Source organism: Podarcis cretensis (genome assembly GCF_951804945.1).
Source record: "Podarcis cretensis genome assembly, chromosome: 16".
Lineage (NCBI taxonomy): Eukaryota > Metazoa > Chordata > Lepidosauria > Squamata > Lacertidae > Podarcis > Podarcis cretensis.
Window position 1 is genome coordinate 44,647,621 of NC_137186.1, and position 23,507 is coordinate 44,671,127.

The following is a 23,507-nucleotide window of genomic DNA, read 5'->3' on the forward strand; positions in this document are numbered from 1 at the left end:
AAGCTTATTTGTCTCCTTTCTACGCATATGGAAGCAAAAAGACGCTGTTTTGTTATTGTGGTCTCATTACATCCACTTTGCGATTTCTAAGTCAACGTTCCATTTTCACCAAAGAACACGACTTGAAATAAGCGACATCCAAGATTCGTCTTTCTATGTAGATGGAACCCAAAACAAACTGTTTTGCTTTGTTATGGCATTTTACACCGCGTTGCTATTTGTGGGTGAATGAACACGGAAAACAATCCAAGCTTATTCGTCCTCTTTGTATTGAGATGGAAAAAAAACACCTGTGCTTGAATTGGGCTGATAACAAACCTTTGCTATTTCTGGGTGAATGTGCATTCTAACCCCAAAAACAACAATTGGAAATAAGCCCCATCAGAGCTTTATCATCTTCTTTTTATGTAGATGGAACCCAAAACTCCTTTTTGCTTTGGTTGAGGGCGATTCTGGTGCACACTCAACAACACCATGCGAATTGAAAGAAGCCCAATCAAAGCTTATTCGTCTTCTTTCGATGCATATGGAAGCAAAAAGACGCTGTTTTGTTATTTTGGTCTAATTACATAAACTTTGCTATTTCTGGGTCAATGTGCATTTCCACCAAAGAACACGACTTGAAATAAGCGAAAGCCAAGATTCTTTTTCCTATGTAGTTGGAACCCAAAACAACCTGTTTTGGCTTATTACATTTCCCGTTGCTGTTTGGGGGTGAATGAACGATGGAAGAAAAATCAAACGTTATTTGTCCTCTTTCTATGGAGATAGAACCAAAACACCTTTGCTTGAATTGGGCTGATACCAAACATTTCACGCTGCGATTTCTGGGTTAATGTACATTCTAACCCCCAAAACAACAATTGGAAATAAGCCCCATCAGAGCTTTATCATCTTCTTTTTATGCAGATGGAACCCAAAAAGCCTTTTTGATTTGGTTAGGGGTGAATGGTGCACACCCAAAAAAAACCATGCGAATTTAAATAAGGCCAATCTAAGCTTATTTGTCTCCTTTCTACGCATATGGAAGCAAAAAGACGCTGTTTTGTTATTGTGGTCTCATTACATCCACTTTGCGATTTCTAAGTCAACGTTCCATTTTCACCAAAGAACACGACTTGAAATAAGCGACATCCAAGATTCGTCTTTCTATGTAGATGGAACCCAAAACAAACTGTTTTGCTTTGTTATGGCATTTTACACCGCGTTGCTATTTGTGGGTGAATGAACACGGAAAACAATCCAAGCTTATTCGTCCTCTTTGTATTGAGATGGAAAAAAAACACCTGTGCTTGAATTGGGCTGATAACAAACCTTTGCTATTTCTGGGTGAATGTGCATTCTAACCCCAAAAACAACAATTGGAAATAAGCCCCATCAGAGCTTTATCATCTTCTTTTTATGTAGATGGAACCCAAAACTCCTTTTTGCTTTGGTTGAGGGCGATTCTGGTGCACACTCAACAACACCATGCGAATTGAAAGAAGCCCTATCAAAGCTTTCTTTCTTCTTTCTACGCATATGTAAGCAAAAAGACGCTGTTTTGTTATTTTGGTCTAATAACATAAACTTTGCGATTTCTGGGTCAATGTGCATTTTCACCAAAGAACACGACTTGAAATAAGAGAAAGCCAAGATTCTTCTTTCTATGTAGATGGAACCCAAAACAACCTGTTTTGCTTTGTTATGGCATTTTCCACTTCGTGTTGCTATTTGTGGGTGAATGAACACGGAAAACAATCCAAGATTATTCGTCCTCTTTGTATTGAGATGGAAAAAAAAAACACCTGTGCTTGAATTGGGCTGATAACAAACATTTGCTATTTCTGGGTGAATGTGCATTCTAACCCCAAAAACAACAATTGGAAATAAGCCCCATCAGAGCTTTATCATCTTTTTATGTAGATGGAACCCAAAACTCCTTTTTGCTTTGGTTGAGGGCGATTCTGGTGCACACCCAACACCATGCGAATCGAAAGAAGCCCAATCAAATCTTATTCATCGTGTAGAAACGCACATAGAAGCGAAAAGAGGGTGTTTTGATATTTTGGTCATTACATACACTTTGCGAATTCTGTGTCAATGAGCATTTACATCAAAGAAAACGACTTGAAATAAACAAAATCTAAGATTCTTCTTTCTATGTAGATGGAACCCAAAACAACCTGTTTTGCTTTCTTTTGGCATTACACTTTGCTTTGCTATTTGTGGGTGAATGAACACTGAAACAACCAACAACACCATGCGAATTGAAAGAAGCCCAATCAAAGCTTATTCGTCTTCTTTCGATGCATATGGAAGCAAAAAGACGCTGTTTTGTTATTTTGGTCTAATTACATAAACTTTGCTATTTCTGGGTCAATGTGCATTTCCACCAAAGAACACGACTTGAAATAAGCGAAAGCCAAGATTCTTTTTCCTATGTAGTTGGAACCCAAAACAACCTGTTTTGGCTTATTACATTTCCCGTTGCTGTTTGGGGGTGAATGAACGATGGAAGAAAAATCAAACGTTATTTGTCCTCTTTCTATGGAGATAGAACCAAAACACCTTTGCTTGAATTGGGCTGATACCAAACATTTCACGCTGCGATTTCTGGGTTAATGTACATTCTAACCCCCAAAACAACAATTGGAAATAAGCCCCATCAGAGCTTTATCATCTTCTTTTTATGCAGATGGAACCCAAAAAGCCTTTTTGATTTGGTTAGGGGTGAATGGTGCACACCCAAAAAAAACCATGCGAATTTAAATAAGGCCAATCTAAGCTTATTTGTCTCCTTTCTACGCATATGGAAGCAAAAAGACGCTGTTTTGTTATTGTGGTCTCATTACATCCACTTTGCGATTTCTAAGTCAACGTTCCATTTACAACAAAGAACACGACTTGAAATAAGCGACATCCAAGATTCGTCTTTCTATGTAGATGGAACCCAAAACAAACTGTTTTGCTTTGTTATGGCATTTTACACCGCGTTGCTATTTGTGGGTGAATGAACACGGAAAACAATCCAAGCTTATTCGTCCTCTTTGTATTGAGATGGAAAAAAAACACCTGTGCTTGAATTGGGCTGATAACAAACCTTTGCTATTTCTGGGTGAATGTGCATTCTAACCCCAAAAACAACAATTGGAAATAAGTCCCATCAGAGCTTTATCATCTTCTTTTTATGTAGATGGAACCCAAAACTCCTTTTTGCTTTGGTTGAGGGCGATTCTGGTGCACACTCAACAACACCATGCGAATTGAAAGAAGCCCTATCAAAGCTTTCTTTCTTCTTTCTACGCATATGTAAGCAAAAAGACGCTTTGTTATTTTGGTCTAATAACATAAACTTTGCGATTTCTGGGTCAATGTGCATTTTCACCAAAGAACACGACTTGAAATAAGAGAAAGCCAAGATTCTTCTTTCTATGTAGATGGAACCCAAAACAACCTGTTTTGCTTTGTTATGGCATTTTCCACTTCGTGTTGCTATTTGTGGGTGAATGAACACTGAAACAACCAACAACACCATGCGAATTGAAAGAAGCCCAATCAAAGCTTATTCGTCTTCTTTCGATGCATATGGAAGCAAAAAGACGCTGTTTTGTTATTTTGGTCTAATTACATAAACTTTGCTATTTCTGGGTCAATGTGCATTTCCACCAAAGAACACGACTTGAAATAAGCGAAAGCCAAGATTCTTTTTCCTATGTAGTTGGAACCCAAAACAACCTGTTTTGGCTTATTACATTTCCCGTTGCTGTTTGGGGGTGAATGAACGATGGAAGAAAAATCAAACGTTATTTGTCCTCTTTCTATGGAGATAGAACCAAAACACCTTTGCTTGAATTGGGCTGATACCAAACATTTCACGCTGCGATTTCTGGGTTAATGTACATTCTAACCCCCAAAACAACAATTGGAAATAAGCCCCATCAGAGCTTTATCATCTTCTTTTTATGCAGATGGAACCCAAAAAGCCTTTTTGATTTGGTTAGGGGTGAATGGTGCACACCCAAAAAAAACCATGCGAATTTAAATAAGGCCAATCTAAGCTTATTTGTCTCCTTTCTACGCATATGGAAGCAAAAAGACGCTGTTTTGTTATTGTGGTCTCATTACATCCACTTTGCGATTTCTAAGTCAACGTTCCATTTTCACCAAAGAACACGACTTGAAATAAGCGACATCCAAGATTCGTCTTTCTATGTAGATGGAACCCAAAACAAACTGTTTTGCTTTGTTATGGCATTTTACACCGCGTTGCTATTTGTGGGTGAATGAACACGGAAAACAATCCAAGCTTATTCGTCCTCTTTGTATTGAGATGGAAAAAAAACACCTGTGCTTGAATTGGGCTGATAACAAACCTTTGCTATTTCTGGGTGAATGTGCATTCTAACCCCAAAAACAACAATTGGAAATAAGCCCCATCAGAGCTTTATCATCTTCTTTTTATGTAGATGGAACCCAAAACTCCTTTTTGCTTTGGTTGAGGGCGATTCTGGTGCACACTCAACAACACCATGCGAATTGAAAGAAGCCCAATCAAAGCTTATTCGTCTTCTTTCGATGCATATGGAAGCAAAAAGACGCTGTTTTGTTATTTTGGTCTAATTACATAAACTTTGCTATTTCTGGGTCAATGTGCATTTCCACCAAAGAACACGACTTGAAATAAGCGAAAGCCAAGATTCTTTTTCCTATGTAGTTGGAACCCAAAACAACCTGTTTTGGCTTATTACATTTCCCGTTGCTGTTTGGGGGTGAATGAACGATGGAAGAAAAATCAAACGTTATTTGTCCTCTTTCTATGGAGATAGAACCAAAACACCTTTGCTTGAATTGGGCTGATACCAAACATTTCACGCTGCGATTTCTGGGTTAATGTACATTCTAACCCCCAAAACAACAATTGGAAATAAGCCCCATCAGAGCTTTATCATCTTCTTTTTATGCAGATGGAACCCAAAAAGCCTTTTTGATTTGGTTAGGGGTGAATGGTGCACACCCAAAAAAAACCATGCGAATTTAAATAAGGCCAATCTAAGCTTATTTGTCTCCTTTCTACGCATATGGAAGCAAAAAGACGCTGTTTTGTTATTGTGGTCTCATTACATCCACTTTGCGATTTCTAAGTCAACGTTCCATTTTCACCAAAGAACACGACTTGAAATAAGCGACATCCAAGATTCGTCTTTCTATGTAGATGGAACCCAAAACAAACTGTTTTGCTTTGTTATGGCATTTTACACCGCGTTGCTATTTGTGGGTGAATGAACACGGAAAACAATCCAAGCTTATTCGTCCTCTTTGTATTGAGATGGAAAAAAAACACCTGTGCTTGAATTGGGCTGATAACAAACCTTTGCTATTTCTGGGTGAATGTGCATTCTAACCCCAAAAACAACAATTGGAAATAAGCCCCATCAGAGCTTTATCATCTTCTTTTTATGTAGATGGAACCCAAAACTCCTTTTTGCTTTGGTTGAGGGCGATTCTGGTGCACACTCAACAACACCATGCGAATTGAAAGAAGCCCTATCAAAGCTTTCTTTCTTCTTTCTACGCATATGTAAGCAAAAAGACCCTGTTTTGTTATTTTGGTCTAATAACATAAACTTTGCGATTTCTGGGTCAATGTGCATTTTCACCAAAGAACACGACTTGAAATAAGAGAAAGCCAAGATTCTTCTTTCTATGTAGATGGAACCCAAAACAACCTGTTTTGCTTTGTTATGGCATTTTCCACTTCGTGTTGCTATTTGTGGGTGAATGAACACGGAAAACAATCCAAGATTATTCGTCCTCTTTGTATTGAGATGGAAAAAAAAAACACCTGTGCTTGAATTGGGCTGATAACAAACATTTGCTATTTCTGGGTGAATGTGCATTCTAACCCCAAAAACAACAATTGGAAATAAGCCCCATCAGAGCTTTATCATCTTCTTTTTATGTAGATGGAACCCAAAACTCCTTTTTGCTTTGGTTGAGGGCGATTCTGGTGCACACCCAACACCATGCGAATCGAAAGAAGCCCAATCAAATCTTATTCATCGTGTAGAAACGCACATAGAAGCGAAAAGAGGGTGTTTTGATATTTTGGTCATTACATACACTTTGCGAATTCTGTGTCAATGAGCATTTACATCAAAGAAAACGACTTGAAATAAACAAAATCTAAGATTCTTCTTTCTATGTAGATGGAACCCAAAACAACCTGTTTTGCTTTGTTTTGGCATTACACTTTGCTTTGCTATTTGTGGGTGAATGAACACTGAAACAACCAACAACACCATGCGAATTGAAAGAAGCCCAATCAAAGCTTATTCGTCTTCTTTCGATGCATATGGAAGCAAAAAGACGCTGTTTTGTTATTTTGGTCTAATTACATAAACTTTGCTATTTCTGGGTCAATGTGCATTTCCACCAAAGAACACGACTTGAAATAAGCGAAAGCCAAGATTCTTTTTCCTATGTAGTTGGAACCCAAAACAACCTGTTTTGGCTTATTACATTTCCCGTTGCAGTTTGGGGGTGAATGAACGATGGAAGAAAAATCAAACGTTATTTGTCCTCTTTCTATGGAGATAGAACCAAAACACCTTTGCTTGAATTGGGCTGATACCAAACATTTCACGCTGCGATTTCTGGGTTAATGTACATTCTAACCCCCAAAACAACAATTGGAAATAAGCCCCATCAGAGCTTTATCATCTTCTTTTTATGCAGATGGAACCCAAAAAGCCTTTTTGATTTGGTTAGGGGTGAATGGTGCACACCCAAAAAAAACCATGCGAATTTAAATAAGGCCAATCTAAGCTTATTTGTCTCCTTTCTACGCATATGGAAGCAAAAAGACGCTGTTTTGTTATTGTGGTCTCATTACATCCACTTTGCGATTTCTAAGTCAACGTTCCATTTTCACCAAAGAACACGACTTGAAATAAGCGACATCCAAGATTCGTCTTTCTATGTAGATGGAACCCAAAACAAACTGTTTTGCTTTGTTATGGCATTTTACACCGCGTTGCTATTTGTGGGTGAATGAACACGGAAAACAATCCAAGCTTATTCGTCCTCTTTGTATTGAGATGGAAAAAAAACACCTGTGCTTGAATTGGGCTGATAACAAACCTTTGCTATTTCTGGGTGAATGTGCATTCTAACCCCAAAAACAACAATTGGAAATAAGCCCCATCAGAGCTTTATCATCTTCTTTTTATGTCGATGGAACCCAAAACTCCTTTTTGCTTTGGTTGAGGGCGATTCTGGTGCACACTCAACAACACCATGCCAATTGAAAGAAGCCCTATCAAAGCTTTCTTTCTTCTTTCTACGCATATGTAAGCAAAAAGACCCTGTTTTGTTATTTTGGTCTAATAACATAAACTTTGCGATTTCTGGGTCAATGTGCATTTTCACCAAAGAACACGACTTGAAATAAGAGAAAGCCAAGATTCTTCTTTCTATGTAGATGGAACCCAAAACAACCTGTTTTGCTTTGTTATGGCATTTTCCACTTCGTGTTGCTATTTGTGGGTGAATGAACACGGAAAACAATCCAAGATTATTCGTCCTCTTTGTATTGAGATGGAAAAAAAAAACACCTGTGCTTGAATTGGGCTGATAACAAACATTTGCTATTTCTGGGTGAATGTGCATTCTAACCCCAAAAACAACAATTGGAAATAAGCCCCATCAGAGCTTTATCATCTTCTTTTTATGTAGATGGAACCCAAAACTCCTTTTTGCTTTGGTTGAGGGCGATTCTGGTGCACACCCAACACCATGCGAATCGAAAGAAGCCCAATCAAATCTTATTCATCGTGTAGAAACGCACATAGAAGCGAAAAGAGGGTGTTTTGATATTTTGGTCATTACATACACTTTGCGAATTCTGTGTCAATGAGCATTTACATCAAAGAAAACGACTTGAAATAAACAAAATCTAAGATTCTTCTTTCTATGTAGATGGAACCCAAAACAACCTGTTTTGCTTTCTTTTGGCATTACACTTTGCTTTGCTATTTGTGGGTGAATGAACACTGAAACAACCAACAACACCATGCGAATTGAAAGAAGCCCAATCAAAGCTTATTCGTCTTCTTTCGATGCATATGGAAGCAAAAAGACGCTGTTTTGTTATTTTGGTCTAATTACATAAACTTTGCTATTTCTGGGTCAATGTGCATTTCCACCAAAGAACACGACTTGAAATAAGCGAAAGCCAAGATTCTTTTTCCTATGTAGTTGGAACCCAAAACAACCTGTTTTGGCTTATTACATTTCCCGTTGCTGTTTGGGGGTGAATGAACGATGGAAGAAAAATCAAACGTTATTTGTCCTCTTTCTATGGAGATAGAACCAAAACACCTTTGCTTGAATTGGGCTGATACCAAACATTTCACGCTGCGATTTCTGGGTTAATGTACATTCTAACCCCCAAAACAACAATTGGAAATAAGCCCCATCAGAGCTTTATCATCTTCTTTTTATGCAGATGGAACCCAAAAAGCCTTTTTGATTTGGTTAGGGGTGAATGGTGCACACCCAAAAAAAACCATGTGAATTTAAATAAGTCCAATCTAAGCTTATTTGTCTCCTTTCTACGCATATGGAAGCAAAAAGACGCTGTTTTGTTATTGTGGTCTCATTACATCCACTTTGCGATTTCTAAGTCAACGTTCCATTTACAACAAAGAAAACGACTTGAAATAAGCGACATCCAAGATTCGTCTTTCTATGTAGATGGAACCCAAAACAAACTGTTTTGCTTTGTTATGGCATTTTACACCGCGTTGCTATTTGTGGGTGAATGAACACGGAAAACAATCCAAGCTTATTCGTCCTCTTTGTATTGAGATGGAAAAAAAACACCTGTGCTTGAATTGGGCTGATAACAAACCTTTGCTATTTCTGGGTGAATGTGCATTCTAACCCCAAAAACAACAATTGGAAATAAGCCCCATCAGAGCTTTATCATCTTCTTTTTATGTCGATGGAACCCAAAACTCCTTTTTGCTTTGGTTGAGGGCGATTCTGGTGCACACTCAACAACACCATGCGAATTGAAAGAAGCCCTATCAAAGCTTTCTTTCTTCTTTCTACGCATATGTAAGCAAAAAGACCCTGTTTTGTTATTTTGGTCTAATAACATAAACTTTGCGATTTCTGGGTCAATGTGCATTTTCACCAAAGAACACGACTTGAAATAAGAGAAAGCCAAGATTCTTCTTTCTATGTAGATGGAACCCAAAACAACCTGTTTTGCTTTGTTATGGCATTTTCCACTTCGTGTTGCTATTTGTGGGTGAATGAACACGGAAAACAATCCAAGATTATTCGTCCTCTTTGTATTGAGATGGAAAAAAAAAACACCTGTGCTTGAATTGGGCTGATAACAAACATTTGCTATTTCTGGGTGAATGTGCATTCTAACCCCAAAAACAACAATTGGAAATAAGCCCCATCAGAGCTTTATCATCTTCTTTTTATGTAGATGGAACCCAAAACTCCTTTTTGCTTTGGTTGAGGGCGATTCTGGTGCACACCCAACACCATGCGAATCGAAAGAAGCCCAATCAAATCTTATTCATCGTGTAGAAACGCACATAGAAGCGAAAAGAGGGTGTTTTGATATTTTGGTCATTACATACACTTTGCGAATTCTGTGTCAATGAGCATTTACATCAAAGAAAACGACTTGAAATAAACAAAATCTAAGATTCTTCTTTCTATGTAGATGGAACCCAAAACAACCTGTTTTGCTTTGTTTTGGCATTACACTTTGCTTTGCTATTTGTGGGTGAATGAACACTGAAACAACCAACAACACCATGCGAATTGAAAGAAGCCCAATCAAAGCTTATTCGTCTTCTTTCGATGCATATGGAAGCAAAAAGACGCTGTTTTGTTATTTTGGTCTAATTACATAAACTTTGCTATTTCTGGGTCAATGTGCATTTCCACCAAAGAACACGACTTGAAATAAGCGAAAGCCAAGATTCTTTTTCCTATGTAGTTGGAACCCAAAACAACCTGTTTTGGCTTATTACATTTCCCGTTGCTGTTTGGGGGTGAATGAACGATGGAAGAAAAATCAAACGTTATTTGTCCTCTTTCTATGGAGATAGAACCAAAACACCTTTGCTTGAATTGGGCTGATACCAAACATTTCACGCTGCGATTTCTGGGTTAATGTACATTCTAACCCCCAAAACAACAATTGGAAATAAGCCCCATCAGAGCTTTATCATCTTCTTTTTATGCAGATGGAACCCAAAAAGCCTTTTTGATTTGGTTAGGGGTGAATGGTGCACACCCAAAAAAAACCATGCGAATTTAAATAAGGCCAATCTAAGCTTATTTGTCTCCTTTCTACGCATATGGAAGCAAAAAGACGCTGTTTTGTTATTGTGGTCTCATTACATCCACTTTGCGATTTCTAAGTCAACGTTCCATTTACAACAAAGAAAACGACTTGAAATAAGCGACATCCAAGATTCGTCTTTCTATGTAGATGGAACCCAAAACAAACTGTTTTGCTTTGTTATGGCATTTTACACCGCGTTGCTATTTGTGGGTGAATGAACACGGAAAACAATCCAAGCTTATTCGTCCTCTTTGTATTGAGATGGAAAAAAAACACCTGTGCTTGAATTGGGCTGATAACAAACCTTTGCTATTTCTGGGTGAATGTGCATTCTAACCCCAAAAACAACAATTGGAAATAAGCCCCATCAGAGCTTTATCATCTTCTTTTTATGTAGATGGAACCCAAAACTCCTTTTTGCTTTGGTTGAGGGCGATTCTGGTGCACACTCAACAACACCATGCGAATTGAAAGAAGCCCTATCAAAGCTTTCTTTCTTCTTTCTACGCATATGTAAGCAAAAAGACCCTGTTTTGTTATTTTGGTCTAATAACATAAACTTTGCGATTTCTGGGTCAATGTGCATTTTCACCAAAGAACACGACTTGAAATAAGAGAAAGCCAAGATTCTTCTTTCTATGTAGATGGAACCCAAAACAACCTGTTTTGCTTTGTTATGGCATTTTCCACTTCGTGTTGCTATTTGTGGGTGAATGAACACGGAAAACAATCCAAGATTATTCGTCCTCTTTGTATTGAGATGGAAAAAAAAAACACCTGTGCTTGAATTGGGCTGATAACAAACATTTGCTATTTCTGGGTGAATGTGCATTCTAACCCCAAAAACAACAATTGGAAATAAGCCCCATCAGAGCTTTATCATCTTCTTTTTATGTAGATGGAACCCAAAACTCCTTTTTGCTTTGGTTGAGGGCGATTCTGGTGCACACCCAACACCATGCGAATCGAAAGAAGCCCAATCAAATCTTATTCATCGTGTAGAAACACACATAGAAGCGAAAAGAGGGTGTTTTGATATTTTGGTCATTACATACACTTTGCGAATTCTGTGTCAATGAGCATTTACATCAAAGAAAACGACTTGAAATAAACAAAATCTAAGATTCTTCTTTCTATGTAGATGGAACCCAAAACAACCTGTTTTGCTTTGTTTTGGCATTACACTTTGCTTTGCTATTTGTGGGTGAATGAACACTGAAACAACCAACAACACCATGCGAATTGAAAGAAGCCCAATCAAAGCTTATTCGTCTTCTTTCGATGCATATGGAAGCAAAAAGACGCTGTTTTGTTATTTTGGTCTAATTACATAAACTTTGCTATTTCTGGGTCAATGTGCATTTCCACCAAAGAACACGACTTGAAATAAGCGAAAGCCAAGATTCTTTTTCCTATGTAGTTGGAACCCAAAACAACCTGTTTTGGCTTATTACATTTCCCGTTGCTGTTTGGGGGTGAATGAACGATGGAAGAAAAATCAAACGTTATTTGTCCTCTTTCTATGGAGATAGAACCAAAACACCTTTGCTTGAATTGGGCTGATACCAAACATTTCACGCTGCGATTTCTGGGTTAATGTACATTCTAACCCCCAAAACAACAATTGGAAATAAGCCCCATCAGAGCTTTATCATCTTCTTTTTATGCAGATGGAACCCAAAAAGCCTTTTTGATTTGGTTAGGGGTGAATGGTGCACACCCAAAAAAAACCATGCGAATTTAAATAAGGCCAATCTAAGCTTATTTGTCTCGTTTCTACGCATATGGAAGCAAAAAGACGCTGTTTTGTTATTGTGGTCTCATTACATCCACTTTGCGATTTCTAAGTCAACGTTCCATTTACAACAAAGAAAACGACTTGAAATAAGCGACATCCAAGATTCGTCTTTCTATGTAGATGGAACCCAAAACAAACTGTTTTGCTTTGTTATGGCATTTTACACCGCGTTGCTATTTGTGGGTGAATGAACACGGAAAACAATCCAAGCTTATTCGTCCTCTTTGTATTGAGATGGAAAAAAAACACCTGTGCTTGAATTGGGCTGATAACAAACCTTTGCTATTTCTGGGTGAATGTGCATTCTAACCCCAAAAACAACAATTGGAAATAAGCCCCATCAGAGCTTTATCATCTTCTTTTTATGTAGATGGAACCCAAAACTCCTTTTTGCTTTGGTTGAGGGCGATTCTGGTGCACACTCAACAACACCATGCGAATTGAAAGAAGCCCTATCAAAGCTTTCTTTCTTCTTTCTACGCATATGTAAGCAAAAAGACCCTGTTTTGTTATTTTGGTCTAATAACATAAACTTTGCGATTTCTGGGTCAATGTGCATTTTCACCAAAGAACACGACTTGAAATAAGAGAAAGCCAAGATTCTTCTTTCTATGTAGATGGAACCCAAAACAACCTGTTTTGCTTTGTTATGGCATTTTCCACTTCGTGTTGCTATTTGTGGGTGAATGAACACGGAAAACAATCCAACATTATTCGTCCTCTTTGTATTGAGATGGAAAAAAAAAACACCTGTGCTTGAATTGGGCTGATAACAAACATTTGCTATTTCTGGGTGAATGTGCATTCTAACCCCAAAAACAACAATTGGAAATAAGCCCCATCAGAGCTTTATCATCTTCTTTTTATGTAGATGGAACCCAAAACTCCTTTTTGCTTTGGTTGAGGGCGATTCTGGTGCACACCCAACACCATGCGAATCGAAAGAAGCCCAATCAAATCTTATTCATCGTGTAGAAACGCACATAGAAGCGAAAAGAGGGTGTTTTGATATTTTGGTCATTACATACACTTTGCGAATTCTGTGTCAATGAGCATTTACATCAAAGAAAACGACTTGAAATAAACAAAATCTAAGATTCTTCTTTCTATGTAGATGGAACCCAAAACAACCTGTTTTGCTTTGTTTTGGCATTACACTTTGCTTTGCTATTTGTGGGTGAATGAACACTGAAACAACCAACAACACCATGCGAATTGAAAGAAGCCCAATCAAAGCTTATTCGTCTTCTTTCGATGCATATGGAAGCAAAAAGACGCTGTTTTGTTATTTTGGTCTAATTACATAAACTTTGCTATTTCTGGGTCAATGTGCATTTCCACCAAAGAACACGACTTGAAATAAGCGAAAGCCAAGATTCTTTTTCCTATGTAGTTGGAACCCAAAACAACCTGTTTTGGCTTATTACATTTCCCGTTGCAGTTTGGGGGTGAATGAACGATGGAAGAAAAATCAAACGTTATTTGTCCTCTTTCTATGGAGATAGAACCAAAACACCTTTGCTTGAATTGGGCTGATACCAAACATTTCACGCTGCGATTTCTGGGTTAATGTACATTCTAACCCCCAAAACAACAATTGGAAATAAGCCCCATCAGAGCTTTATCATCTTCTTTTTATGCAGATGGAACCCAAAAAGCCTTTTTGATTTGGTTAGGGGTGAATGGTGCACACCCAAAAAAAACCATGCGAATTTAAATAAGGCCAATCTAAGCTTATTTGTCTCCTTTCTACGCATATGGAAGCAAAAAGACGCTGTTTTGTTATTGTGGTCTCATTACATCCACTTTGCGATTTCTAAGTCAACGTTCCATTTTCACCAAAGAACACGACTTGAAATAAGCGACATCCAAGATTCGTCTTTCTATGTAGATGGAACCCAAAACAAACTGTTTTGCTTTGTTATGGCATTTTACACCGCGTTGCTATTTGTGGGTGAATGAACACGGAAAACAATCCAAGCTTATTCGTCCTCTTTGTATTGAGATGGAAAAAAAACACCTGTGCTTGAATTGGGCTGATAACAAACCTTTGCTATTTCTGGGTGAATGTGCATTCTAACCCCAAAAACAACAATTGGAAATAAGCCCCATCAGAGCTTTATCATCTTCTTTTTATGTAGACGGAACCCAAAACTCCTTTTTGCTTTGGTTGAGGGCGATTCTGGTGCACACTCAACAACACCATGCCAATTGAAAGAAGCCCTATCAAAGCTTTCTTTCTTCTTTCTACGCATATGTAAGCAAAAAGACCCTGTTTTGTTATTTTGGTCTAATAACATAAACTTTGCGATTTCTGGGTCAATGTGCATTTTCACCAAAGAACACGACTTGAAATAAGAGAAAGCCAAGATTCTTCTTTCTATGTAGATGGAACCCAAAACAACCTGTTTTGCTTTGTTATGGCATTTTCCACTTCGTGTTGCTATTTGTGGGTGAATGAACACGGAAAACAATCCAAGATTATTCGTCCTCTTTGTATTGAGATGGAAAAAAAAAACACCTGTGCTTGAATTGGGCTGATAACAAACATTTGCTATTTCTGGGTGAATGTGCATTCTAACCCCAAAAACAACAATTGGAAATAAGCCCCATCAGAGCTTTATCATCTTCTTTTTATGTAGATGGAACCCAAAACTCCTTTTTGCTTTGGTTGAGGGCGATTCTGGTGCACACCCAACACCATGCGAATCGAAAGAAGCCCAATCAAATCTTATTCATCGTGTAGAAACGCACATAGAAGCGAAAAGAGGGTGTTTTGATATTTTGGTCATTACATACACTTTGCGAATTCTGTGTCAATGAGCATTTACATCAAAGAAAACGACTTGAAATAAACAAAATCTAAGATTCTTCTTTCTATGTAGATGGAACCCAAAACAACCTGTTTTGCTTTGTTTTGGCATTACACTTTGCTTTGCTATTTGTGGGTGAATGAACACTGAAACAACCAACAACACCATGCGAATTGAAAGAAGCCCAATCAAAGCTTATTCGTCTTCTTTCGATGCATATGGAAGCAAAAAGACGCTGTTTTGTTATTTTGGTCTAATTACATAAACTTTGCTATTTCTGGGTCAATGTGCATTTCCACCAAAGAACACGACTTGAAATAAGCGAAAGCCAAGATTCTTTTTCCTATGTAGTTGGAACCCAAAACAACCTGTTTTGGCTTATTACATTTCCCGTTGCTGTTTGGGGGTGAATGAACGATGGAAGAAAAATCAAACGTTATTTGTCCTCTTTCTATGGAGATAGAACCAAAACACCTTTGCTTGAATTGGGCTGATACCAAACATTTCACGCTGCGATTTCTGGGTTAATGTACATTCTAACCCCCAAAACAACAATTGGAAATAAGCCCCATCAGAGCTTTATCATCTTCTTTTTATGCAGATGGAACCCAAAAAGCCTTTTTGATTTGGTTAGGGGTGAATGGTGCACACCCAAAAAAAACCATGTGAATTTAAATAAGGCCAATCTAAGCTTATTTGTCTCCTTTCTACGCATATGGAAGCAAAAAGACGCTGTTTTGTTATTGTGGTCTCATTACATCCACTTTGCGATTTCTAAGTCAACGTTCCATTTACAACAAAGAAAACGACTTGAAATAAGCGACATCCAAGATTCGTCTTTCTATGTAGATGGAACCCAAAACAAACTGTTTTGCTTTGTTATGGCATTTTACACCGCGTTGCTATTTGTGGGTGAATGAACACGGAAAACAATCCAAGATTATTCGTCCTCTTTGTATTGAGATGGAAAAAAAAAACACCTGTGCTTGAATTGGGCTGATAACAAACATTTGCTATTTCTGGGTGAATGTGCATTCTAACCCCAAAAACAACAATTGGAAATAAGCCCCATCAGAGCTTTATCATCTTCTTTTTATGTAGATGGAACCCAAAACTCCTTTTTGCTTTGGTTGAGGGCGATTCTGGTGCACACCCAACACCATGCGAATCGAAAGAAGCCCAATCAAATCTTATTCATCGTGTAGAAACGCACATAGAAGCGAAAAGAGGGTGTTTTGATATTTTGGTCATTACATACACTTTGCGAATTCTGTGTCAATGAGCATTTACATCAAAGAAAACGACTTGAAATAAACAAAATCTAAGATTCTTCTTTCTATGTAGATGGAACCCAAAACAACCTGTTTTGCTTTGTTTTGGCATTACACTTTGCTTTGCTATTTGTGGGTGAATGAACACTGAAACAACCAACAACACCATGCGAATTGAAAGAAGCCCAATCAAAGCTTATTCGTCTTCTTTCGATGCATATGGAAGCAAAAAGACGCTGTTTTGTTATTTTGGTCTAATTACATAAACTTTGCTATTTCTGGGTCAATGTGCATTTCCACCAAAGAACACGACTTGAAATAAGCGAAAGCCAAGATTCTTTTTCCTATGTAGTTGGAACCCAAAACAACCTGTTTTGGCTTATTACATTTCCCGTTGCTGTTTGGGGGTGAATGAACGATGGAAGAAAAATCAAACGTTATTTGTCCTCTTTCTATGGAGATAGAACCAAAACACCTTTGCTTGAATTGGGCTGATACCAAACATTTCACGCTGCGATTTCTGGGTTAATGTACATTCTAACCCCCAAAACAACAATTGGAAATAAGCCCCATCAGAGCTTTATCATCTTCTTTTTATGCAGATGGAACCCAAAAAGCCTTTTTGATTTGGTTAGGGGTGAATGGTGCACACCCAAAAAAAACCATGCGAATTTAAATAAGGCCAATCTAAGCTTATTTGTCTCCTTTCTACGCATATGGAAGCAAAAAGACGCTGTTTTGTTATTGTGGTCTCATTACATCCACTTTGCGATTTCTAAGTCAACGTTCCATTTACAACAAAGAAAACGACTTGAAATAAGCGACATCCAAGATTCGTCTTTCTATGTAGATGGAACCCAAAACAAACTGTTTTGCTTTGTTATGGCATTTTACACCGCGTTGCTATTTGTGGGTGAATGAACACGGAAAACAATCCAAGCTTATTCGTCCTCTTTGTATTGAGATGGAAAAAAAACACCTGTGCTTGAATTGGGCTGATAACAAACCTTTGCTATTTCTGGGTGAATGTGCATTCTAACCCCAAAAACAACAATTGGAAATAAGCCCCATCAGAGCTTTATCATCTTCTTTTTATGTAGATGGAACCCAAAACTCCTTTTTGCTTTGGTTGAGGGCGATTCTGGTGCACACTCAACAACACCATGCGAATTGAAAGAAGCCCTATCAAAGCTTTCTTTCTTCTTTCTACGCATATGTAAGCAAAAAGACCCTGTTTTGTTATTTTGGTCTAATAACATAAACTTTGCGATTTCTGGGTCAATGTGCATTTTCACCAAAGAACACGACTTGAAATAAGAGAAAGCCAAGATTCTTCTTTCTATGTAGATGGAACCCAAAACAACCTGTTTTGCTTTGTTATGGCATTTTCCACTTCGTGTTGCTATTTGTGGGTGAATGAACACGGAAAACAATCCAAGATTATTCGTCCTCTTTGTATTGAGATGGAAAAAAAAAACACCTGTGCTTGAATTGGGCTGATAACAAACATTTGCTATTTCTGGGTGAATGTGCATTCTAACCCCAAAAACAACAATTGGAAATAAGCCCCATCAGAGCTTTATCATCTTCTTTTTATGTAGATGGAACCCAAAACTCCTTTTTGCTTTGGTTGAGGGCGATTCTGGTGCACACCCAACACCATGCGAATCGAAAGAAGCCCAATCAAATCTTATTCATCGTGTAGAAACACACATAGAAGCGAAAAGAGGGTGTTTTGATATTTTGGTCATTACATACACTTTGCGAATTCTGTGTCAATGAGCATTTACATCAAAGAAAACGACTTGAAATAAACAAAATCTAAGATTCTTCTTTCTATGTAGATGGAACCCAAAACAACCTGTTTTGCTTTGTTTTGGCATTACACTTTGCTTTGCTATTTGTGGGTGAATGAACACTGAAACAACCAACAACACCATGCGAATTGAAAGAAGCCCAATCAAAGCTTATTCGTCTTCTTTCGATGCATATGGAAGCAAAAAGACGCTGTTTTGTTATTTTGGTCTAATTACATAAACTTTGCTATTTCTGGGTCAATGTGCATTTCCACCAAAGAACACGACTTGAAATAAGCGAAAGCCAAGATTCTTTTTCCTATGTAGTTGGAACCCAAAACAACCTGTTTTGGCTTATTACATTTCCCGTTGCTGTTTGGGGGTGAATGAACGATGGAAGAAAAATCAAACGTTATTTGTCCTCTTTCTATGGAGATAGAACCAAAACACCTTTGCTTGAATTGGGCTGATACCAAACATTTCACGCTGCGATTTCTGGGTTAATGTACATTCTAACCCCCAAAACAACAATTGGAAATAAGCCCCATCAGAGCTTTATCATCTTCTTTTTATGCAGATGGAACCCAAAAAGCCTTTTTGATTTGGTTAGGGGTGAATGGTGCACACCCAAAAAAAACCATGCGAATTTAAATAAGGCCAATCTAAGCTTATTTGTCTCCTTTCTACGCATATGGAAGCAAAAAGACGCTGTTTTGTTATTGTGGTCTCATTACATCCACTTTGCGATTTCTAAGTCAACGTTCCATTTACAACAAAGAAAACGACTTGAAATAAGCGACATCCAAGATTCGTCTTTCTATGTAGATGGAACCCAAAACAAACTGTTTTGCTTTGTTATGGCATTTTACACCGCGTTGCTATTTGTGGGTGAATGAACACGGAAAACAATCCAAGCTTATTCGTCCTCTTTGTATTGAGATGGAAAAAAAACACCTGTGCTTGAATTGGGCTGATAACAAACCTTTGCTATTTCTGGGTGAATGTGCATTCTAACCCCAAAAACAACAATTGGAAATAAGCCCCATCAGAGCTTTATCATCTTCTTTTTATGTAGATGGAACCCAAAACTCCTTTTTGCTTTGGTTGAGGGCGATTCTGGTGCACACTCAACAACACCATGCGAATTGAAAGAAGCCCTATCAAAGCTTTCTTTCTTCTTTCTACGCATATGTAAGCAAAAAGACCCTGTTTTGTTATAATGGTCTAATAACATAAACTTTGCGATTTCTGGGTCAATGTGCATTTTCACCAAAGAACACGACTTGAAATAAGAGAAAGCCAAGATTCTTCTTTCTATGTAGATGGAACCCAAAACAACCTGTTTTGCTTTGTTATGGCATTTTCCACTTCGTGTTGCTATTTGTGGGTGAATGAACACGGAAAACAATCCAAGATTATTCGTCCTCTTTGTATTGAGATGGAAAAAAAAAACACCTGTGCTTGAATTGGGCTGATAACAAACATTTGCTATTTCTGGGTGAATGTGCATTCTAACCCCAAAAACAACAATTGGAAATAGGCCCCATCAGAGCTTTATCATCTTCTTTTTATGTAGATGGAACCCAAAACTCCTTTTTGCTTTGGTTGAGGGCGATTCTGGTGCACACCCAACACCATGCGAATCGAAAGAAGCCCAATCAAATCTTATTCATCGTGTAGAAACGCACATAGAAGCGAAAAGAGGGTGTTTTGATATTTTGGTCATTACATACACTTTGCGAATTCTGTGTCAATGAGCATTTACATCAAAGAAAACGACTTGAAATAAACAAAATCTAAGATTCTTCTTTCTATGTAGATGGAACCCAAAACAACCTGTTTTGCTTTGTTTTGGCATTACACTTTGCTTTGCTATTTGTGGGTGAATGAACACTGAAACAACCAACAACACCATGCGAATTGAAAGAAGCCCAATCAAAGCTTATTCGTCTTCTTTCGATGCATATGGAAGCAAAAAGACGCTGTTTTGTTATTTTGGTCTAATTACATAAACTTTGCTATTTCTGGGTCAATGTGCATTTCCACCAAAGAACACGACTTGAAATAAGCGAAAGCCAAGATTCTTTTTCCTATGTAGTTGGAACCCAAAACAACCTGTTTTGGCTTATTACATTTCCCGTTGCTGTTTGGGGGTGAATGAACGATGGAAGAAAAATCAAACGTTATTTGTCCTCTTTCTATGGAGATAGAACCAAAACACCTTTGCTTGAATTGGGCTGATACCAAACATTTCACGCTGCGATTTCTGGGTTAATGTACATTCTAACCCCCAAAACAACAATTGGAAATAAGCCCCATCAGAGCTTTATCATCTTCTTTTTATGCAGATGGAACCCAAAAAGCCTTTTTGATTTGGTTAGGGGTGAATGGTGCACACCCAAAAAAAACCATGCGAATTTAAATAAGGCCAATCTAAGCTTATTTGTCTCCTTTCTACGCATATGGAAGCAAAAAGACGCTGTTTTGTTATTGTGGTCTCATTACATCCACTTTGCGATTTCTAAGTCAACGTTCCATTTACAACAAAGAAAACGACTTGAAATAAGCGACATCCAAGATTCGTCTTTCTATGTAGATGGAACCCAAAACAAACTGTTTTGCTTTGTTATGGCATTTTACACCGCGTTGCTATTTGTGGGTGAATGAACACGGAAAACAATCCAAGCTTATTCGTCCTCTTTGTATTGAGATGGAAAAAAAAACACCTGTGCTTGAATTGGGCTGATAACAAACCTTTGCTATTTCTGGGTGAATGTGCATTCTAACCCCAAAAACAACAATTGGAAATAAGCCCCATCAGAGCTTTATCATCTTCTTTTTATGTAGATGGAACCCAAAACTCCTTTTTGCTTTGGTTGAGGGCGATTCTGGTGCACACTCAACAACACCATGCGAATTGAAAGAAGCCCTATCAAAGCTTTCTTTCTTCTTTCTACGCATATGTAAGCAAAAAGACCCTGTTTTGTTATTTTGGTCTAATAACATAAACTTTGCGATTTCTGGGTCAATGTGCATTTTCACCAAAGAACACGACTTGAAATAAGAGAAAGCCAAGATTCTTCTTTCTATGTAGATGGAACCCAAAACAACCTGTTTTGCTTTGTTATGGCATTTTCCACTTCGTGTTGCTATTTGTGGGTGAATGAACACGGAAAACAATCCAAGATTATTCGTCCTCTTTGTATTGAGATGGAAAAAAAAAACACCTGTGCTTGAATTGGGCTGATAACAAACATTTGCTATTTCTGGGTGAATGTGCATTCTAACCCCAAAAACAACAATTGGAAATAGGCCCCATCAGAGCTTTATCATCTTCTTTTTATGTAGATGGAACCCAAAACTCCTTTTTGCTTTGGTTGAGGGCGATTCTGGTGCACACCCAACACCATGCGAATCGAAAGAAGCCCAATCAAATCTTATTCATCGTGTAGAAACGCACATAGAAGCGAAAAGAGGGTGTTTTGATATTTTGGTCATTACATACTGTCAGAGCTGCCTCCAGGTCCCAGCTCACAGAGGACCAACGCTAGGCTGTAGTTATGTACAACAGTCTTTATTGAGATTCAGTCTCCATTTTAAAGCCGCAGCGTGCAGCTCTACGTCCCGACCTTAGACCGGCGAAGTCCTGTCTGAGTCTCCTCCCCCTCCACACCAGTTTAAGACTCTTGCTTTGCTCCACCTCTTCCTAAATTCCTTTCTCCTCTGGGCCCTCCTGCCCGCTAGGGTCTCATCCTTCCTGGACTCCTCTGACGCTGACCCTGACGATTCTTGCCCCTCCTTCCGGCGGGCTTTAGGACCTGGTTCCCTATCCGGGCTACCTTCTGTGCCGCTCGCCTGTACCTTTGAACTTGGCGCGCGCGCCCAGCCTGCAACTTTCCTCTTAACCGTTAACTCGCTCTCCGATGTAGGCGTGGTCCACCCTGACTCATCTTCTCTCGCTGGTGGTGCATATGTGGGCTCTGACACCTGGGACTCCTCCCCCCCACTACGCTCTGGTGGGGAAGCTGGTCCTGACTTCCAACTGCTGCTCTGGGAGTCCCCGCTGGCCCCTTGCTTCTGGGGTGTCCCCCTTGGGTCGCCCCTTGCCCTGCCCATCGGCGCCCCCTTCTGTGAATCTTCCGATTCGCTGGAGAGGCTCATGGAATCTATCGGGCTGCTGTCATATTCTCCTACGCTGCCCTCGGATTGCTCCCCCTCGCTTTCCATCTCCTCTCCTCCCTGCGCTCCCGCTGAGTCCCTGACATCCATCCCCCCCTCGAAGCCCCCCCTTCCCCCCTCCCCCTCTTCTGGCGTGGGTTCCGGGTGCTCCAATGCTATGGGGGTGCATGCCGGATACCGGTCTTCCCCCCTGGCATGCTGCCAGTCCGTGACGGGTACATCGACGTCGCTCTCCTCCGCTTCCATCTCGTTGCCGGCGTGCTCGAAACCAGGATCCTCCCCCAACCCGTCCATGCCCCCTTGTTCCCCCATTTCCTCTGGGTAGTCTGCGTGCCAGGGCCCTCTGAGCAGTCTCCTGCGCCACTCCTCCTCGGGTTGAGTGTCCCACCAATAAGAGCGCTCCGCACCCAAGTCTGAGACCGACCCCTCCGGCGAGGTAGTCTCTGGAACCGTCTCCTCAGCCGAGGAGAACCCCTGAAACGTACTGGCTGAGAGTGTGGGGGTGAAAAGATATTCGTCAAAATAATCCTCCGGCATGGGCCTGTGTGGGAAGAGTGCGTGGAACTCGTCTTTGAGGTAGTGCTCCTCCACCGCATAGTACGGCACCCAGCTGTTGGCGCTGGCCGGGGCACCTTCCCTTGCGATGAGATATTCGACTCCCTCTTCCCCCCATCTCGAGTCCAAAATCTCCGTCACCTCGTTGAGTGGCCCCGCCCTCGGCGACCCCCCTGTCATGGGTGCATCTCTAAGCGGACTGGGAGCTGTTCCTGGCTCCTGAAACCTGTGAGGTTGCTTGTAGGGCGTTAGCACCGATCTATGAAAGACCGGGTGCATTCTGGAACCCTCCGGTAGTGTCAAACGGAAAGCCACTGGGTTGATCTGTGCCTCGACTAGGTAAGGGCCCAACTGCTTGTGTCCTAGCTTCTTCTTAGCTAAGGATCTGGCCGGCACTGCCTGGGCCGCTAACCAGACCCAGTCCCCTACCCGTATGTCCTCCCCCACTCTTCTGTGTTTGTCTGCTTGCATCTTGTATACGTGTTTTGCTAGGTCTAACTGTCTACGGAGCTGTTCATGGACCTCCTGTAACTCCTCTGCCAATGCCTCTGCTCCCTGTGGCTCCCCCTCCCCCTCTTTCTCTAAGCCCGGGAAGGTCCTGGGATGTCGCCCGTGGTTGGCAAAAAACGGTGTCACCCCCGTGGACACGTGTTGTGTGTTGTTGTAGGCAAACTCGGCCAGGGGCAGATAGTCCACCCAGGTCGAGGGCTGCTGGTTGGCGTAACATCTCAGGTA